Here is a 21,606-nt window from a genome sequence, read left to right as displayed (position 1 = left end):
TAGTGTCCCCCGCATCCCACATATAATAAAAGAACAAGCTGCAGAATAAACCTGAGTAAAGTTACCTACAACTAATAAAATGCAAGCTATCAACAAGTATCTCTGAGTTAACTTACTCAAAGAGTTGTATTTAACTGGCCCTCTGGATGTAATTTCTCATAATAAAACAAAAATTATCCAATACACATCTGGGTAAAGTTACCCACAGCTAGTTCTTCGCTGGGTGAGCGGGTTCCGTTCTCAGCTACCACTCTGATGGTCGCGAGTTCGAATCTCCGACCGTGCAGTGAAGAACAAGAGAAATTTGTTTCTGGTGACAGAAATTAATTTCTCGCTATAATGTGGTTCGGATTCCACAATAAGCTGTAGGTCCCGTTGCTAGGTAACCAATTGGTTCTTAGCCACTTACAAATAAATCTAATCCTTCGGGCCAGCCCTAGGAGAGCTGTTAATCAGCTCAGTGGTCTGGTTAAACTAAGATATACTTACTTTACCCACAGCTAATAATGCATGACATATTATAACCAGCCCCGGGTACAGCTACTCAGAAACTAATAAAAAGCATGCTACTAACATGCACCTCTGAATAAACTAACCAAAAATTAATGAAACCCACAACTAATAAAACCTAAGTTACCATACCGTGTCTCTAAGTTAAGTTTTAAAAAAAACTAATGGAATGCAAGCTCCCTAAATGCATTTCTGAGTAGAGTTTCCTCCTACTGATGAAATGCAAGCTACTAAATTATACCTAATAAAACTGAAGATACCAAACTGTTACCCACAAATAATAAAATGAAAGCTGCCCAAAACTTCTGAGAAAAAACATCCATTTGCAGCCCTCTAGCCTCGGTAGTTTTTAAGATCTCAGGGCGGACAGAAAAATTGCGGACAGAAAAAGTGCGGACGGACAGACAAAGTCGTCGGAATAGTTTTCTTTCACAGAAAAATAAAAATGCACCTCTGGATCAAATTACCCTTAAATAATTACATGAAAGCTACCAAAATGCGCTTCTGAGTCGAGCAACCCACAAATAATGCAGAGAAAGATGTCAAAATGCACGTCTGAATAGTTGCAAACAACTAATGAAGCACAAGCTAGCAAAATACAACTCTTGGCAGTTACTCACGACACTTTACCCACAAAATAAGCCTCTGGTCATGGTTACCAACTAGTAATGAAACGCAAGCTACCAAAATGTACAACTGAATAAAATTACAACAACCACTGAAGCGCAAGCTGTCATTATGAACCGCGAAATACAGTGTAGTCCAAAAGAATCATTGCTTCAAAGAAAAACATCACATCTTTAATGTTCGTGTCAAAGGTCGATTGCAAAAGTTGCACAATATAAAACTAATCTAACAAGGTATACAATACATTATGGACAACGATTTTTCCTCAGTCTAAATGAGGCAGAATAAAAAAGAAAGACTAGAGTGTGTTTTTGTATTACATTAGTCAACTGACTTAAAAAATTCAAAAAATTCCTATTTCTGCAACTATTTTTAAAGTTTTCGCATCCTGGCCATTACTATGTGAAGGCCTCTCGTCGTTCCTACAGGTAATCTTTGCATATGAATAAAAACGTAAGAATAAATATAGTTAATAGCAATAAGAAATATAGTTGATAACAGTAATAAATATAGTTAAAAAAGGAATAAAGCGTGGAAAATATGAAAAGAAGAGTGGCCTCGAGAAACATTTATTAAAAACGTGAAAAAACATACCACCATTATAAAAGAGGTTCCAAAAATAATAGTATTTCTACAGAACCAAATTTCACACCTTTTACCCAATCCCCTGTTCCAAGGCTTGTCGTCATCTCATCTCCAGATAAAATCGAACCAACAATTTTCTTGTCGAACTGACAGCTCCTTTCTTTTAGGCATTTTTCCCATGTTATTCGTCCATTCAGTTAAAAAAAAAAAAAAAAACTCGGGCTGTCGAGTGGATGAAAGGGATAATGATGATACAGTTTCTCCAACGATAAAAAAGGCTTGTTATTGCGTCGAAAGATCTGCATATCGGACGAATGAATATGACTCGTTATCGCATACAAAGATATATATATATATATAACTCTCCCTCCATATTTATGATTTGTTTTACAAAGTGGAGCAAACTGAAAGACCATATTCATCGGGATGAAAAAAATATGAATATATGAAAAATTATCTTCAAAAGAAAAAATTCTTCCATTTAATACCCATAAAAAAATGTAACGTTACAATTCACCGAAAAAAACATTTTTTCTTAATGCATCCTTTTTCTATGATGTGCAAAGCATTATTACAAAAATGCAGAAATATATATATAAGAGTGTAGTGCAAATGGTGATTTTTTTTCAATAAATCAGATATCAAGCTATCTATATATCTATCTATCTATGAGTATATATATATATATATATATATATATATATATATATATATATATATATATATATATATATATCTTATATATATATATATATATCTTGCAAGCTAATTAAATTTAGCTGCTACAGCGGTAACAGTGAGCGTACGACCTAGTCACTGTTTCTCTAAGAGGTGTCACGTGACAGAAGGATTAGCATGGAAGGAAGGAACGATATGAGTTTAAAAACGGAAGGAAGTGTGTGTATGAGATATTTGTCATGAAACAGTTATGTCAGAAGTTGGAAGGAAAACGGAAAACGATGTTAGTGGCAAATATGGACTTATATAAAGCTTATAACAGAATCGATATACAGACAAGTTCAAGGGTGCTGATAATGTCTGGTATAGAATTCAAGTTACTGAAATCAACTGAAAGTTCTTATGATAAAGGCAAAGCATATGTAGAGGAAAGAGTGCCTGGTTTGGATGAGCTATATGAGAAGTCGGAGAAAGGCCGTAGATGTAAAAACTGAATCATTTATGGAGACAGAATGGTTGATGTTTGTTGATCATACAGTAATGACTGGGGATAAAAAAGATAAACTGCAGAAACAGGGTTTGTATGATGAAAATATTAACAGTAAATGTGAAACGTGTAATATTATAAGTGTAAATGGCAACCAGGAAAATAGAGCAATGATTAGTTAAAGAATGGAACTGACTGTTCCATACAAGTACTTGGGATTAAATATAACAATGTTAGGATGAGAGGAGAGGGTAAAGGGTAGTCATAGAATAAAAGCAAAACGGTAGTTGACTGCATTCAAAAGAATGGGGAGAGACCCTCCTTTATGGTAGTGTAATGTGGAAGTTGATTGCAAATGAAAGAATAACGACAGAGGCTGTTAAATTGAACTGTTTGCACAGTCTATGTAGTGTAATGAAAGTGACAAAGCTAACTTCATTCTAACCACTTTTATAAGACCATGCGTTAAGAAATGCGGCCCCGGGATGGGTAACTCAAGCATAAACGTGTAATTCATTACCCTCAAACTATGGTTACTGCACAAAGGAGGATACATTTACATGATTATACACAACACTTCATAAAGTAGAATAATATTCCGCAACAGAAATATTTAGAGGGATCAATACTTCTTTGATTCAAACAGAGAGTAACTCCATCCTCTTCACAAGGGTTCTGGAGCTAGTGTGGCTCCATCAAGGGCTCTTCCATGGCAAGCCGCAGAAGTAAGAAGTCATTCAACTGATCATTCAGGATGCCGACTAGTTTCGCCCATCTCGTTAGGGCATCATTCATATCGGTCAATTGCTTGCAATCATTCCAGCGCAAGAAAAGCAATTGATAAGACGAACTGAGCGTTTACTATATAAAATAAATGCTGTTGAAACTGCCATTCTGTTTATTAAAGAAGGTCTTTTCGTAATTTTACAATAATAATAATAATAATAATAATAATAATAATAATAATAATAATAATAATAATAATAATAATAATAATAATAATAATAATAATAATAATGCGGGATTAAAAAAAAAACCTAAATTGTCGGGTGAGAAATTTTTTTTAAAAGCTGGAGAGTTTGTCGTATTTCTATGTTTACATTTAAAAAAACTGCCATATTAAGGATCTTTTTATCTTACAGGTTTGTGAACGTGAATCTTATTCATACATAAAGAAAAATAATAATAATAATAATAATAATAATAATAATAATAATAATAATAATAATAATAATAATAATAATAATAAGCCCATCGGGAAAATAATAGTAACAAACCTCAAAAGACTGCAGAATATCAAGACCTGTAGAAAGAGGAGTACTGAGGATGCACTGGTAAAGATTATAGCAAACTATAACATCCTCAGTACTTTGTAACTCTACTCTTTTAGGGTCTTTTCATCCTGAAGTAAAATAATAATAAAGAACGGTAACGTTAATGATCCAAGAACCATAGATAATAGATATCGAATCTTATCCTCATTGGAAAAATATTCACTAAACATAACATGAGTAAACGGCCAAGCAGTGAAGAGAACACACATGATAACCGAGGTTTGACAGACAAGGGAAGTAAATAGCTGACATCAAAATTCGAAGCATATCTTTCCTTTTGTTTTTGCATTTCTTCCAGCCTCTATCCAACCTCCTTATTCACCAAACGAAGAATGAAAAATCATCTGGAAAATCCTGTATCACATCAAGAGACATTTCAGAGTTCACGAAACGTAATGGCGTAACTATAAAACTAAGAGTAATTACCAAGATTGACCCATGAGAGAGAGAGAGAGAGAGAGAGAGAGAGAGAGAGAGAGAGAGAGAGAGAGAGAGAGAGAGAGAGGAACGTATACACTTAAATTTCTAGTCCCTTCCGCTTCGATAATACATTACACTAAATTATTTCAAATAGTATTCCGGTGTACTCACGAATGTTTGGAATTATTAAATATTAAAGAACGTATTCCTAACGAGGAACAGACAGTAAGTATTCAGACTTTTATTTTGTTTTATATAGTTGATGGAAGCTTCTGTTCTGTCATTTAAAGGAACTGTGTAATATCCGATGACAATTTTGCTGCCTTTGGCAAGACAGTGTAAATCCAATCATACTGACTCTTTTCATACTTGATCGTCTGTTAAAGAAAACGTGCTTGGCACAGCACTTAACCCAAGAATCTTCTGTTATGTACTGACATCAGCAGCATGAGTAAGAGTAGCCCCAACATTGATGCAAGCTCCAACAAGAGCTTACGAAACCGCTAGAAATTCAAGACCATACCAGCTTCATACCTTTAAGTAAAGAAATCCTTCTAACTTCTTTTAAGCTTCAAGACTGAACGTTCAACTCATGGACTGTTTTGGATTAATGAAGATGAAAGCATTTACATGGAATATATGAACGTAGCAAAGCTGTTAGGACATAAAACTCTAAGGGCAACGTTTCGACGTTGGGAGTGTCAGAAATCATCTCCAGCTTGAAGTAGAAATTATCCAGCGGGTTGGAATGTTATTCTAAACATTCACAGAATCTCCTTCCAGTAACAACAATAACATAAATTAATATTATATGCCTTTTTTTTTTCAAAAACACCTAGCTCTCAGCCTCTATACCATTTTTTTTTAAATACTGCCGTTGGCTTTTCTTCTTTGTATGAGCACTTGCACTGAAGTTTATCGCATAATATTATAGACGAAAATCCAGAAATGAAAGAGAAGTATTCCAATGTTGTGCTGAAAGGGCCGGATAAATTTCAATGGAGAGAGGGAATTAATGCAATTATCATTTATATATTTAGAAACAATAATATCCAATAAAGGTTCTTAAGTATGAATTTAGTAAAAAACTAAAAAAGGCAAATCAAACAATTTGCAGGCTGAATAATTTATTTGAGTCAAATATAATGAAATTGCATACAAATTTAAGATTATGTACATTAGCCTAATGCGATCTACTGCTATAAGGTATGAAAGTACAACTACACCTGTAAGATTTCTTTGATTATACTAGAATCCAGATGGTCAGACAGAGTGAGAAATGACACCATAAGGAAGACTGCAGTAATCCATTCGTAGATGACACTTAGGTCTGCTTTAGGGCAAGAGCCCGTAATGCATAAGCCAGCATATTCTACACCCGCCCACCAGAGCTGGCACGCACACATACTGTACTTTGCACCATCCCAGGGAGATCCTGTGGGCACCAGAAGAGTTGAAAGGCCCAGACCTTCTCGGATAAAAACCTGTGGGACGGGAGGCAGGAAATGAGTGGAGATTCGTAGAAGAGAAAGCACAAGAAACGAATGACTTTAGTTTCGCACGGCACCGAAAGAGATGTTGATGATGACGATGATGACGCTAAATAAAAAAAAAATAACAATTCACAAAGACGAGGAATTTCCAAATAAAAACTTAGGAAAACGCACACTTAAAACAGTGTTTTAGATGAAAGGCTGAAAAATCAAAGTAGGAAAAGATAAAGCAATGAAAACAAGACTGTCCCTAAACCTATTTTTTTTTCCCAAAAGCTAAAGTGTCTACAATTCTCTCCTCGAATACGACCCCACTAAGCCTATTTGGGAGGATTAGCACCACGCTAACTCCCCATTAAAAGTTTCAGTCCCAGGGATGAGGGGTCGAAATCACCACCTTCCAAAAGCCAAGAACAACAACAAACTCTTAAGAATGGGTACGTAGTAGGATTCAGAGAGAGAGAGAGAGAGAGAGAGAGAGAGAGAGAGAGAGAGAGAGAGAGAGAGAGAGAGAGAGAGAGAGAGATCCAGGAACCAAAACTGGCAACTTTTGTATATCCTGTGATTTGCTTTGGAATCGGAATTTTTTTTTCTTGCTGAAGGCCGCGTACGTGCCTGCGCTTTCAATCTGCTCGTCCCTTCGCATGTACGCGCTTTAGCACAATGAATGCCAATGTGTTCTCAGCCTTGGCCCTCCCTGGCGGAAAACGGGAAGGGGAGACACGAAGGGTTAAGTCTGCGTCACTGACAAGTCTCCAAGTATTCCCCGCTATTATCGTATCTTTCCATTTCCTCATTCCTTTCCAGCCCATTATCATTCCACCCCATTGTTTTCCCCCTTCCAAGCTCGAAACCCCCGCTTTCCCAGTCCCTCTTTCACGGCCATTTCTCACCAAAAGCGTTCCTTTCTTTTTACCTTTTTTCTCTTTACGTCACACATCCTCCGCATAAAAGAAAAGATACAAAAAAGCGGACGCATGAAGCATATACACAAGAAATCCTCCAAACCCCTTCGGAGTTGGTAGTGGGTGTTAAGGGAGGTGGGACGTTGGATGGGGAAGGGGATGGTGGGGGGTCAATTCCTGAGGTCATCTGGTACTTGTAATCCCTGAAGTTGGCGAATTTTCACTTGCATGATTACGGTTGCAATGGCGCATTGTCGGAGCTGTAAGCCTTCTCTATGCTGGCATTAGATTAATAGTCCTGGTAAACAGCTTCTCGCCATTTTTTATGTCGGCTTGTTTCTATGGACACTGAACACAGCACTACTTCAAGTCCAACACGCAAAGCTATAAATTAAAGTTTCATATTTCAGTGACAAAATAAGTACCCCTTCACCGTATAATCCTTTTTCTTAAGCTATTTGAATTGCAAATGTATGTTGTTGTCTTCTGAGTTTATTTTGTGATGAAAAGTGCTTCCATTAAAACAATCTTGGCCCTTTATTTTGAAACACGTTATGCATTTCAATTTCTTTGGACGTACAGATATTTCAGGTAGCACACATGTTCACACGCGGATAGATTAAATACTCTGGCAGATATATCACTTAATCATTCTCGCTAAATTCAACAGTTATAAAAGCTTGTTTCGAAAATGCAACTGATTTCCTGGTATCTACATGCAAATGATACCGGAAACAATAAAACTAAACAGGCACTCCATAGTTTAGAGAAGAATAAATTTCAGTGATTTCACAAAACTGTTTGCTCCCTACATGTTTTGTAGTCCAAAAACGTTATAATACTACGTTGCAGTATCTACTGATTTCAAATTTTATAAATACTTTGCCAATGTTTAGGACGCCCCTTGAGCCTACTAATCAAATGCGAAAATCAAACACGTTTACAATGTAATCAGTGGGTATCGGGACAAAATTTTGAAATAAATAATTAAAAAATCTTCCGCTGGAGTTTACAGTTTCATGCCAGTCACATGCCTCGGTAAAAGAAGAGTTAATGCCCCATCTTGTAAAGCACGAGGAGTCACCGAAACTTTAAAAAAAAAAGTTTCAGCAGTCTAGTTCTTGTCTTAATAGCTTATAAAGAATACCAAAGGCCAGTACGGAATGGTTACAACTATTTTCACATCATGGTGTGTTAGCACTCCAAATACTTTTATTAGTAACTGATAGCAAAATATAAAATAATACAAAGACAAGTAGTCGCTTTCAGTGATCAGCATTCCAAAAACAGCACTTACTTTCTACCTGGAGAATCTGTGGGCAATGATATATTTCAATGAACGATGCCTTAATTTAATAAAAAAAATTAAAAAATACCATTCTTTCCAAGTTTACTTACAACTTGTTTGACAGGCAATAATAAACAACAGCCGTTTAAGGACTTAAAACTTATTTTACTCTAAAACCCGTTCACTAATTTGTTTTCTTTATATCATCCAGAATGCATTCTATGTTTTTTATCCATTCAAAGAACAGGCTTGTTTAAACGAATAAAACTTTCTCTGCCTTTACAAATACAAGTATATAATCTACACTTTCAAGTTTTCACTTAGTGCCCCGGGAGAGCTGGTATCCTGTAACGTACGAAGACATGCAAATACTACTAATGACCAGTATTTGCATGGGCTATTTCAATTGGGGAAATAAAGCATGCTCAAAAGAGAAAGAGAAATCTGCAAGGACTACCATACTGTCGTGTTCTGAATAAAAGATATTCAACCACTCCCCAGAGAATATCACTGACAAATATTTTATTCTCTCTCTCTCTCTCTCTCTCTCTCTCTCTCTCTCTCTCTCTCTCTCTCTCTCTCTCTCTCTCTCACACACACACACAAACGGACACAGCAGCCTCAGCAATGTCCGAGCAACTATAGCAAAATTTTATAAAAAATAGAATAATATACATTTCAAAGTCAGTTCATACATCCGTGTATCTTTGTGCCCTGTTTTCCAGATATGCACAATCCATGATATACAATACAACAGGCTACAACAATAAGAAATCATATCTAATGAATTAAAAATTATACTAAACCAATTTACTAAAATGAAAAAATATAAAAATTACTTGTAACCGACTAAGGAAAAGGGCTGAATATCTACGAGCCCTGGAAAAAATCACAGTGTTCCCTTTGGTCGGCATCTACGTTGATTGAAAAGATCTTTCTTCACTTAAAGTTTAAAGCTGATGAACGCTCAATATTTCACCTTGAAACGACACATCTCATTTTTCTTCATTTCGCTTTCCAGTATCGTTTTTAGAGCAAAGATGTGCGTGTGTAAGCGCGTAAGAAAGAGAGAGAGAGAGAGAGAGAGAGAGAGAGAGAGAGAGAGAGAGAGAGAGAGAGAGAGATTAAACCTAGATTTAAATAATTCTCGCTTTGTACCCACTATTATACAGACCGAGAGACAAATAGCGTCAATGATAATAGAGTCATAAAAAAGAAGAAAAGTGAAAAGTCTCGACCCAAACCCACCGAAAAATTTTACAAAACTAAACTACAATGGAATCCCAAAAGGGTCCGCTAACAAGCTTTTCCTGTGACCAGGGATCAAAAGAGAGAGAGAGAGAGAGAGAGAGAGAGAGAGAGAGAGAGAGAGAGAGAGAGAGAGAGAGAGAAACTTAAGGCTATTACAACTTTTTTTTTAAGCAGATTCATTTTTTCTTGCTCTTATTTCAACTCAAAATTGTGCGGGAGAACTTTCATCCAAATAAATACTCATAAATGCTTCTTTTCTGTCACAATGTACTCATCAGCGTGTTGGAGAGTTTTTTTCGCCGGCATTTTTATTATCTGACACCCAAATTATTAATTTACACATACATTACCAAGTAGTCCATACCAGTTAACATAACTTTATTCATCAATTATTTTCTTTCACTGCTTTAGCAATGCCAGAATGATTTTTTCAAGAAGCACTTTCGCCAGCACTTAGGGATAAATCAACTGATATGCATTTTTCTGGCGAGATCAAGTTTCCTCGGGACAGACTGGCTTATATCGACCTCTGCAGTTTCCTTCGTGGTTAAGCTCCTCCCTCCCTTCCTTCTTCCTTTTTTCCACTCTTTTCTCTTTTCTTTGGGTCTGGGCTACAAAAGGACATTAAAGTGCCCGTCCCATTGGCACTTGGGACCTGTCGTTACTAAATTTTGCACAGAAAAGTATCCCATTATGCCTCTAGTCCATATCATCGTTGGTTATTGTAACTACTACGAGAACTGACTCGCTGTTGGCTTATCGGCCCTTACTACGACCCACTGCGCTTGCCTTTTGATTACTAACCGGACCCCAGGGCTCGTATTCTGTAAGGAATTAGGAAATTTCTTAATATTCAAAATAACCAGACCATAATATGTCTTCATCCATCAAAGCAATATGACAAACATCTTAGGAGAATTCATATTCACTTTTTTCTGCTGCACTTCGAACTTTAATCACCGCCAATGGAAAGGCTCATTCTAATACTAAATCATTTTTTCATTTGCTGAGCAGGCTTTAAATGGATGGCAACGCGCCTGTCAACTCGAATAATCGTATCTAAAGGAAGATAATAATTTACTAGATTTTTAAAGCTGAGTTTTGGTGTTTTTTCAGGTCTTGATAATTTTACAACAGGTCGGTAAGCCATGAAATGTATTTTCTCATACAATCTTAATGGTAAAATAAAAACTAGTAATATTATTTATACTCCTGGTTTGATTTATTTCATTCTGAAATGTACACTAATAATTACCATTTATTTTATATATTACTAGTTGTCATCTGTTCATAGATCAAATTCAAAATACTTTGTTATATTATAAATAATTAACGTTCTGTTATTGGGAAAGGGTACCCGTGGATTTTTCCCTTTCTATAGCAGGAATATAAAACAATATCTGGTGTAATACAAGGTTGTGTACTTTGGCCTTCAACCTCCAACACTAAAAAATCCATTTACAGAGAAGCGGACTGCCGAAGGTATACTGATCATTTTGAAGAGTTCAAGGTGCATGAAGTAAGACTATATATCAAGCCGAATCCTGATATGCCATTTTACCGAATACACATTATATGTGATCCTTAGATGGTCAGCTATTTCAGACGTTCAGCTGATGATTGCTAAAGAGCAGAGTAGTAGGTTCTAAACATAAATAATTATTAACATATCTGAAGTGCAGAAAGAGACTGCTACAGGATCACTTACATTGTCGTTGTTTTGTCAAGTAAAGTTTCAGACATTTTCTGATGCTTCAAAAATGAGAAAATGCATTCGGCGAGACTTGGATGAGTGTCTGAAATCGTCCTTTTTTTTCAAACACAACTATTTCTTATTACCCTAAATAACTCCCTAAAGCTCTCTCTCTCTCTCTCTCTCTCTCTCTCTCTCTCTCTCTCTCTCTCTCTCTCTCTCTCATACACACAAATACATACAAGACACCTCATTTAGGCTTCAACTTTCCTAACTTCCTAATATTAAAGTACATGCATACAATTTCAATCAATATATATATATATATATATATATATATATATATATATATATATATATATATATATATATATATATATATATATATTTTATATATATATCAATATATATATATATATATATATATATATATATATATATATATCAATATATATATATATATATATATATATATATATATATATATATATATATATATATTAAATATACCAGCACTAAGATTAACACATAGATGTGATGAACTAAACGGAAAATTACATGGAAAAAAGAGAGAAAACAATGAATCTGAGGCTAAGGTAAGTACATAGCTTAACTAAAACAGTAACCCGATTACGACCAAGAAAAAGGCCATGCACGAGACGAGAAATAAGGGTAGAAATTCGACACAAAATCGGGGATCTGAAAACAGATAATATATATGTAATTTATATATACGAACTAAGAATGAGAAACAATAGCAGGCATTAAGTGGAAACTAACAAAGATGATACACGAGAGATTAATTAAGGAAGCGTCAAATAAAGAACAGCTGGGAAGTCTTATCCTTCTACTTACCCTTTCCATTTTGTCGGCGGTCTTTCCACGCGCCGTTTCCTTGTCGATTTCGTCGTTACTGGAAAAGAAAAAGAAGTTTTTATACTTCACGAAGGGCATTTATGCTATTTTGTAAAGTATTTATTTTATACCTGTCAATAGTCAATAAAGAACATTAGCAATTTGTTTTTAAAAAATGCAGAACTTATGGTTAAACTACCCTTGCACTTTTTTCCTTGTTAGAACATTGTTCACTAATACACACACACAAACACACACATATACATATATATGTACATACATACACACACACATACATATATTCTCTTACCAAGATCGACGATGGAGTAAACTGGAATACGAACTATAATACAAACCATTGTAAAGTTATAGATTAAGGGATTTTTAAGAATTTTTTTATGAAAAAAAAAATCGTTATCTTATGAAACACCTTATTTTCTGCACCGGCAGCTCACTTCAGTGGAGAACTTTTCTCTTTTTTTTTTTTTTTTTTGTCTGTGCACTAAACTGGAAATGCTCAGAGGGATATCAGCCGCAACAAAGCATTGTTGCAGGTTGTAGCTGTAACAGCTTCAGAGATTTTCCTCCTTCTCGCGCCGCTAAATGGGATCATTTCGTATCTTGAGATTCAGACCGGAACAAAAAAAAAATGGATGTAGTCTTTGTTTTGATGTCAATTTTTCTGCAAACATACGTTTTCCGCGCAATTTGGTCCTGTACGTCATTTCTGCGAGAAAATCAATCACGACTTTGATTGAACAAGTAAAGTTTGTATGTGCATATCAATGTCCCTTGTTAATAACTTCATTAGTTCAAGCTCAGATGCAATGCATTACTACCCTACTACAATTCTCCTTGTATTTTAATAATTGACGTACATTTTTATTTATTCATTTTTTTATTTATTAATTTATCTGTTTTTCTAATAACTGATCTCTTTCTGCATTTCCCATTACCTTCTGGTACTTCTTTCGAATGAACACCATATTCTTTGGAGGCTTGAATTTCAAGTCAATGGCCCCTGTGGGCTTGTTCTATATGAATAGGGTTTATCTCCTGAACAATAATAAAATAATCATCTTCATGCTTTTGCATCTCCACGGTCTTGAGCAAGTCCCAATTACATGAACAAACTCTATGGGAATTGCGCATCATCAATAAAATCTGAGAAATCTAGATTCAGATATCATGGTCTTTACATCATCTGAGTGACAACTAAGAACTAATACCGAGCATCCCAGCGAAAAATAGGAAATTGTCTCTTACAGTTATCCTTCCATGAGCAATTAAAACTGTACATGGTACCTATCATAATATGGATAGGAAGAAAGTTACCCTGGATAACCAGTGTCTTTATATTTAATAATTCCAGATTGAAACAAAAATTTTGCGGTGTGGTACCTAATCTTTTATGATCAACGAGAAAGAGCATTTAGTACAGATAATCCCACAACCAGACAGTTCCTCTGATACCAAGTATCTCAAGAACAACGAGAGAGTGCCACCCAGTACTCAGGTATAACGATAAAGAACATATGATACCTATTACCAAGTGACCTATCACCAAAATTAACGGTATAGCGCCTTTGATACCCAGTAACCATGATTAGCGAGATAGTACCTTTGATGCCTAGTATTTTAGAATAGCGAGACAGTATTCCAGAATAATGATTGAGTGCCTTGACTGTAATACCTAAGAATAAAAGAAATTCCTTCGATATCTATTACCCACACGCAATGCCAAGTTGAAGCTACTACTTGGAATGGTTCTTGTAAATCATGAAAGTTGTATATGTTTAAGACCACAAGGTTCAGTAAGAACTCATAAATTTCATACAATACAGCCTCATTAATTCTGATTCGATGGGCTAGAGACAGTTTACTAGGAAATGACGATAATATAAATAAAATCATTCATGTTCAAGAACCACAGACGCGTTTAGAATAAAGAAAATACCACACGAATCCTCCCCCAAGAGAAGAAATTACTAATCTTCACCTGCTGTTTCGAGCACCTTGACAAAAAAGCTCTTCCTGGCAATAGAACAAGTCACGAAACCTGACAAAAATTACGTTTTTTGTCCCTCTCCGCCCCTTGGGAGAACCAAAGGCCAGATAGAGTCAATTCAAGCTGCTGCTGCGGAGGCTCACAGGTAGAACCAAGGTGAACCGAGATCGGCTCTTCCCATCGTTTAATATCACCCGGTTTGATGCCAAGGTATCAATCTCTTAGGGACTCCAGGCTTAGGGTAGGGCATCCAGCAACGGGCTGGGGCATCTCAGGTACCAATTACCACAGGTCATTTTGCTCCCATCTTGCCAATTACTTCACGATATTGACTTTCTTAGGAACGCCTCATTGCGTGTTGCTCGAGGATTTCCACATCGATTCGTTCGACAGAAAAAGTCAGAGAACCTTCAGTGGAGGAGGAGGAGGAGGAGGAGGAGGTGGATACTCCTCTCTTTTTTATGCTACTTATTGGAAAATAAATCTAGAGGTATGATTTGTGGTAATCATAGAAAGACAAAAACGGTACTTTTCATGCAACGGGTTTACAAAACTATTAATTATCAAAACAATAGATAATAGTAATAATAATATTGCTATTACCTGACATGAAATTATCTAGTATGTCAAGAAAAAAACATTGTGGATTTATTCATTCCTATTATCATTGTATTGTCACAACGACCAACATAACATCTAAATTACCGCAACACGACATCCAAGGCTCAAGTTAAATTCGATGACGCTACGGGATTCGCACAAAAGGCCAATTCCGATAAAGCCATCTGTCATGACTGAGAGTCCCATAACTTATGCAATCTCTGAAGTTATGATATTCATATTTCCCAAAAGCCACGAGTGGCTCCGGAATGGAAAACCTGGAAACTGACATGTCGAATTTTGATCATTATTAAGAATGATCCCAGCTACGACTGAGATTTCGTTTGATTGATTTAATACCGTAAGCTGGAGTCGCAATAACCCAGAAAAGAATTCACTATAGCTGTCTTTCTTTCCTAGGGCTGCTGACGGTAAATATGAGCCGTCGATATCCTGGGAAATTTTCATGATCGACGGCAGCTCATGCTGCCAGACCCTTCAGTCATCAATAATATTCGGACTGCACGGTTAGGTGACGGTTTCGTCCCCAACACTACCAAGCTTTGGAAGTCTCTTTCTGGTTTAGTTTTCCCAGACTTACCACCTTCCACAACTGAAGTGGCATGTCGATCGGTACCTTTGGACCTAAGGCCCCCATGGCTGATTAAAATAAAAAGAAGGAACAAAAATAAGTAAAAAGCAAGGGACAATAATATAGGCTGTAACTCAGATCATATACGCGATACTTCATAATGTTAAATATATTCCAGAGATATTGGTTTTTAACCCTATTTTTAAATGCGCCAGACGAAAACGGAACTGAAATGTAATTTTAAATCTGCTGCCTATAATGCAAAAGACATCCACGTCAAGTTCCAACAGCCCCTTCATTCACCAAAATAAATCTCCCCCGCAGTTTTGTAACATTCCCGGCAGCCGCCGAAATCACTTTTTTTTTTAACGGTAATAGAAAAAGTTAATATGTCCAAATTCACTCTATTGTGAAACAAGCAACGCTGTAATCACAGGTACCCATATTGGAAAATAACGCCGGATTTGATAATCGCGGTATGTTTTAATTATTCGTAAGCTTTTCAATTAACTACGAGGCAAAAAAGTAATCATCGACCACTCGAAAGCAAAAAGTGTCTTTTAATTAGAAATTCATTAATACAGTTAATTTCAAAACCTTCACCAGGCACTGGCTGTAATTTACGCGTTTTGAATAACGGTATGGAACTGATGAACTCCATGCCAAATGGGCCATTCGCCCGCGCAAATAGTCATTGAATTCAGTGATGTTCACACCCCAGTCGTCATCCATTTAAGAACTACTGCTGGATTCATTTGAAAGCTAAGTTACGAAGTGTTGGCTGCATGCTAAAACTGTCCTCTCTCTCTCTCTCTCTCTCTCTCTCTCTCTCTCTCTCTCTCTCTCTCTCCACGAAGCGAGGAAATTACATTTGTTTCAAAAACAAATCAGTATTGATAATAACAAAATAATAATATACAATGATGGACAGCAAACCGACTCCAAAGCAAGCGTTCCCTCAAGCATCTAACTTTCCATTTGGATAGCCTTGAAAGAGGACCGCCCCCATTCTTACATAACAATATACTTACTATTTTCACTGCTCCACTTTCATCTTCGATTGCAACATTTATTAAACCTCTTTCGACTGCATACATACATACATACATACATATATATATATATATATATATATATATATATATATATATATATATATATATATATATAATTATGTACAATATATATATTTTATACACAGTATATTATATATGACATATACAATATATAATAATATTGTATGTATATATATATATATATATATATATATATATATATATATATATATATATATATATATATATATATATATATATATATATATATATATATATATACATACATACATACTTCCTTTCCCACGTAAATAACTGAAAGGACTAGTAAACAAAGAGTATCTTTCCATTTCCTTCCATGATAGTTCATTCGTTCCCAACCCGCATAAATAAGGAAGGCTGGAAGTGGGATTAACGCCCCTCTCTTGTAAAAATCAATTTTCCCACAAATTTTCAAGATATGTTACAACAAGCAACAAGCAATAGGTCAAAAGGTCATTTTATTGTTTTACTGTTTACATACTAAGGTATCAAACGTATCCAGTCTATTTGATTATGCGATGACTTCAGCTGGGTTATATTTATGCAACAGATAATGTTCATTTACTTGGATAAAACCTTGCTCAGTAATTCAAATCCTGACGGCTAATGCAACATTACTTTGGCAAATACAAATTGAAGACTGCTCATCAAAATATAATTCATTGAATGACACGAAAATTTATATAAGTGACAAACAAAGCAGAATTTCTGCATATTTATAATAAAGTGAGAATTATAATCTTTAAAAATTTGCGAATATCAAGTGTCATGTGCAAACACTGACAATAATAAATTGTAAAATGAACGTCATAAATATAAAGTAAAAGCACAGCAGAAAAGGAGAATATAGTTAACCCCATCATAAAACAAATGGAAGAAACATAACGAGGGCTGACCAAACAACCTTTTGGGATTAATTGCTGACAACTGGCCGTGATTACTGCTGACATCTTGTCGGACGTCCCCGGGGGGGTCCCATCCACCCTGCTGAGTCTCTCTCTTATTTCATTTCTCTTGGGTTTTCCTGTCTCAGGTCAAATGTTATATGGGTGGATCAGTCACGATTTCAAGACTCCTTGAAGGGTTTCTGATTGTTCCTTACCTGAAGATTTCTGGGGCACCCTTTCTTTCTGCGGCTTTTGGTGCCCTTCGAAGATTTGCGTTTTCCGTCTCTGCAGGGAACGGCACTTTTCATTTTTTTGTTTCTGTTTTTGCTTGATCGGTGCAGAACGGAGCTTCTTTTGTGCGCTGTGTGAAGAGTCGAGAGTTTGTGTTGCCTTCTTGATTGGCAACGAATTACTTGTTATCAAGTTTCTTTATGCATATTGAGCGATTTGAAAAAACTGTACTCATCACGTTTATGCAGTCTGCAAGTTCGACAAAGAACGATATCTTTTGGTTGTTTCCACATTTAACGTTCCAATTACACATAAAAAAGACAGCTTTATGCGTTCGCACCAATAAAAAACGTAGTTTTATGTGGCCTCCTTTTTCTCCAGACCCGTTACTGATCTGGGATTAGGTATTCATTGCAAGACTAAATGACAAGTTCTCCATCAAAAATATATTTCAATTCTCTCCAAAAATCTATCGTATTTATGAAATTAAGCAGGCTACAGAATATCAATAGCATTCCTGTCATTATTCTTCAACACATCCAAATCCAGACTAATAAAACTTGGGAGAAGTCTTCACCCTCTGTCGCATATTAAATAATGCCTGAATTTCACCTCATTTTAACATGCTAGAACTACAATCTCCCGAGAATCCTTCAACTTCAACTCACCTTCAGGTCATTTCTCCACCGCTGAACTTTGCTCGCACATTCAAGCACTTCCCAACTGGGAAAGTTTGGTACGTAATCATATTTTCTACTGATCTATTCCCCTTTTTTCACATACACACACACAGGAATATCTTTTTCGTGAAAACTCAAATTTAGTCTGTTTTTAATGAAGCCTGATGCTATAAGGAAAGGCCAATTTACTCAATATTACAACTCTTGGGATTAAGCGAAGGTTGACAATATGCTGTAGTTGTTGTTACATTAAGCTGGTCTCATGTCGAATTGGCTCTTACTCTTTCGAAGGTCCCGAAATTAAAAAAAAAAAAAAAAAAAAAAAAAAAAAAGGGGGTGGGAATCAAAAGTCTGCCTAATCACTGAATTCAAATACGAGCAACAAAGCTGATAAATAAAGGGAAGCGCAGAACGTCATATGAAAGAAAGAAGCATTTGCTTCAAGAGCAATAATAATTGCAGCATATCTTACATTCGTATAAAAACCGTAACCTGAATTTTAGATTTGATGTTGGTGATAAACAAACGTTCTCAATTGCAATATCGTTATACCTCGCCCTTGCCCTGGCCAATAGGTATAATGACCAGTCCCGACATCCGTCATGTACTTAGATACTCAGCATATAATATATATATATATATATATATATATATATATATATATATATATATATATATATATATATATATATATATACAGTATATATATATATATATATATATATATGAAACAAATAAAAATATTTATAAATATAAAAGGCTTATTTGACGCAGATCAAGTACTAAAGAAAAAAAAAAAGAACCTGAAAAAAAAGGTGGGCCTAGAACGGGGGGGGAAAAACGAAAAATAAAAATACAAATGGATTTCATTTCACTAACTCATATATTGAGGCATCGATGATTCTCTTAACAATTCGCTGCACAATCACAGGGACAGCAGGTGCAAAGGCATCCCTGATATTGATATATTCATTTGACGATTCCGATGCTTCATGAATACTGATGATTTCCTCAGTCGCTTTCCGTTTACACGCCTGCTGAACACAATATTGATTGAGAGATAATGAACTGCCTCCAGCAATTTCAAAAAAGTTAAATCGCTAACGACATAATGCATTCTTAATACTACGCTGTCGGTGGAATGATGAAGTGTTAATCACTTCCAAACGGTAAGGAATTTCTGGGGGAAGGTTTTCGTACGCCACCTTTAACTTCGGCCACCTTGTAACGCGATACATATGCATACAAATAACAGAAAGAAATGGAAAAGATAAAAGAATACATACATACGTACATACATACATACATATATGTATGTATGTATGTATGTATGTATGTATCCTTTTATCTTTTGTGTATATATATATAAATATATTTATATACATATAAAAATATATGTACAGTATATATATAGATAGATATAAATATATAATGTATATAATACACACAGACATATATATACACACAAAAATCAGCCATAAGTATCACATAACATTGAATTTACCATAAACCTTGAGAATAAAATGCACCCAAGGGGAATTATAACTGATAGGTGTTTCTGAAGCGGCACAGAAGCATTAATCAATTATAATTCCCCTTGGGTGTAAGTTGTTACTCAGGTATAACGAATTGATATAAAACGATATATATATATATATATATATATATATATATATATATATATATATATATATATATATATATATATATATGTATGTATGTATGTATGTATGTATGTATGTATATATAATCTAATAAAGGTTGTCCATAAAAACACCAAAGAGCATAGATTTTGCAGCGTTATATTTCGGAGACAACTGTTTCCCTCAACTGATCAACTGAAAGGTAATGGATTAAGAGTTACAGAGCTGAGGAAGTATTCCAGACTTCTGGAACATTCCCTCAGCAGTATAAGTATGACTGTTCTGTACCTCTTAATTCATTACCTGTGAGTTGATGGAAGCAGTTGTTTCCGATAAATAACGCTGTAAAATATACCCACTTTGCTGTTTTTATGGGCAACCTTAACAGACAGAATTCTGTTATATGTGTGTATATAAATATAAATATATATATATATATATATATATATATATATATATATATATATATATATATATATATATATATATATATATATATATTATACAGTAGTTCGTAATGAAGCTGCTAGCCATATGCTCTGCCCGACGGATGATCATAGGGCTCATATGTCGACGGCGTCTGCCTCTACAGGGTGGTCATCCGTCCAGTGGTCATCCGTCCAATGAACGTTTCCCATCCACTAAAAGCACATTCAGCCACACTTCAACGTTACCTACGCTGATTATGAACATCATCAACTCTCCTCCGTTTCCCAGTCGGTCGCTACTAATTCTGTAACTTTACAAGGCTCCCCACTTAGTTGTTATATATTCTGCACTTCTAAAGTAAACATTCAACTGATCTGGACTCCGCAGGTGAGCACTAACTTTCGAGTTCCTCAGCTTCTTTAACGTCAACCCTTCTCAGTAGTTTTCCACGAAATAACTACTGCACCAATAATTTGTGAGAGAACAGTCACTTGTATATAGAAGAAAAATGTACATACTCCTGGCCAAATAAACAAAGAAAAACTGTAACTTGGACAAATAAGAATTTAGCTATTAATATTTGTACTGCACTCTGCATTAAAGGCAAGGATATACACACACACACACACACACACACATATATATATATATATATATATATATATATATATATATATATATTTTTTTATATTTTTTTTTTTTTTTTTTGTTAAGGCTAGTTGTTCCTTATTCAACTCTATGCATACATATATATTATACACACACATATATACATCATATATCATAAACATGTATATATATATACATATATATATATATATATATATATATATATATATATATATATATATATATATATATATATATATATACTGTATATATATATATATATATATATATATATATATATACATGTATTTACTATATACATATATATACACATCCATTTATGTACGTTTGTATGTATATATAGAGTTAAATAAGAGACAACTAGCATCAATCTGATAGTAAATATAAGAATCGTGCTGTCAGCACGAATTTCAATGTTTAACAAACACTCGTTCTCTACATATGCTGTTATCTGAAACATCCTCCATTTTGCATTTTAAAAATCTCTTTCACACTTCTTGCAGAGAAACCGTAAAAGCAAAGTTACCACGCTGTATGACAGAAAGATCGACAGAGAAAGAAGCATTACTTTGCAAATGAAATCTGTGGCAAAATAGAATTATGCAAAGAGGGTGATAAGATAAAAGACGAGGCAGCCCGTCTACCATCCCATCAATTCTCATCAGGAAAGAATGTCTTCATCT

The 21,606-nt window shown here is 35.0% G+C and overlaps 1 long non-coding RNA gene across 1 annotated transcript in view; it reads right to left on the bottom strand.

Moving 5' to 3' along the window:
• Window positions 1–21,606, bottom strand: part of LOC136830784 (uncharacterized) — a 358,770-nt gene that overhangs the window by 124,456 nt on the left and 212,708 nt on the right. Inside the window, exon 2 of the long non-coding RNA XR_010850746.1 lies at window positions 12,127–12,184. This is a non-coding gene — a long non-coding RNA (uncharacterized lncRNA). The remainder of the gene's footprint in view (window positions 1–12,126; window positions 12,185–21,606) is intronic.

This window comes from Macrobrachium rosenbergii, chromosome 47, assembly GCF_040412425.1.
Source record: "Macrobrachium rosenbergii isolate ZJJX-2024 chromosome 47, ASM4041242v1, whole genome shotgun sequence".
Taxonomy (NCBI): Eukaryota; Metazoa; Arthropoda; class Malacostraca; order Decapoda; family Palaemonidae; genus Macrobrachium; species Macrobrachium rosenbergii.
The sequence above is the reverse complement of the archived record's forward strand: the minus strand, read 5'-3'. Positions and strand labels throughout refer to the sequence as shown.